The sequence below is a fragment of the Microtus ochrogaster genome, linkage group LG9, assembly GCF_000317375.1.
Source record: "Microtus ochrogaster isolate Prairie Vole_2 linkage group LG9, MicOch1.0, whole genome shotgun sequence".
In the NCBI taxonomy this organism is placed as follows: Eukaryota; Metazoa; Chordata; class Mammalia; order Rodentia; family Cricetidae; genus Microtus; species Microtus ochrogaster.
The window spans coordinates 26,048,601-26,050,073 of NC_022034.1; positions in this window are offsets into that span (position 1 = coordinate 26,048,601).

Below are 1,473 nucleotides of genomic sequence, written 5' to 3' on the forward strand. Positions count from 1 at the left end.
CACAAACACAACTCCAGGGGAGCTGACACATTCTCTTCTGGCCTCCACAGACACCCATACTCATGTGCACATACAAACATACAAGCAATAAAAAAAATAAATAAAAAAAAAAACTCCAGGGGTTGGAGAGATGTTTCAGTGGTTAAGAGCACCGGCTGCTCCTCCAGAAGTCCTGACTTCAATTCCTAGCAACCACATGGTGGCTCACAACCATTTATAATAGGATCTGATGCCCTCTCCTGGTGTGCAGGTGACATGCAAGCGAAGACTATATACAATAATAAACAAATCTTTAAAAACAAAACCACCCAGGTGTGGCGGCACTGATAACAGTACTCTGGAGCCAGCAGCAAGCGAACCTCAAAATAGGTAAATCCTTTTAAAGGCAGTGGGCGTTGTGGACATTACACCCCCTCAGCTAAGGACTAACTTGAGGAACCTAAGTTTGCTGTTCTTTGGTACACAGTATTAGGAGGAAGGGTGGGGCTGGTCTCCAGGGGGCTGATTACTCTTCTATCTACAAATACCCAGGTTCTCCAGGCACCTATAGCTTCCAAGGGCTACCCGGATCCTCAAGGGCCTTGTACCTTACCTCGCCAGTTCTGAGCTCTACCCTTCCCAGATCCACCTGGTTAAATTCTTTTGCAGGCTGGGAATGGAGCTCAACAGGAAAGCCCAGCACAGCATCTGAAGCCCCGGGTAAAAACAGTAATAGCACGGGGCAGGACTGCACCAGTGATCGTATTTTTGTATTTTAAACTACAAAGCTAGCTTGTCTTTTGAGATGGGGTCTCACTGTAGCCCTAGCTGGTCTCGAATTCAAGGCATCTGTCTCCCTAGCAGTGAAGTCAAAGCTGTGCATAACATCCAGGTCAGGCAAATCTAAGTAGTAAGATTTCTAGCAAGGCAGTAAGAGTAAAACTAGAGATCAAGTTGTAGTCGTGTGCTGGGGTACGGTGCACACTCCCAGGATCCAGACTGAAGTGGTATGCGAATAGTGGTCACTTCTGCTTTCCAGAGCTTCTGCCCAGCATGTGAGACACAGGTAAGCGCTTGGCTCTCAATCTGTAAGCCGTTACTAGAAGCGCACCTGTCTTTCCCAACCCTTGTCTCTCTCAGCAATGTCTGGTGCCATTCCCTACTGCATGCCTGGCCTTCTAAGATGGTTGAGTTTCCCGGAACCATGATGTCTCCAGAGACAAACTGGCCACGGACTGGCATCTTACACAAGGCAGTGGCTTCCTAAGAATATACCCCACTACACCAGCAGAGATTTCCAGTCCCTAACACCTCAGCCTCCTTGTCTGTTTGGGAGAAGCCTCATCACTCTTCAATGTGTAAACCCTCTCCGGAAAGTCTCCTCCCCTTAAAGCTCTGCCCATGCACTCACTCTGACTTCACCTCACTACTTCTGTCACCCAAGTTACTGTCCACAGGGGTGGTGGCCCCTCATTCTCAAACAACCAAAGGAAA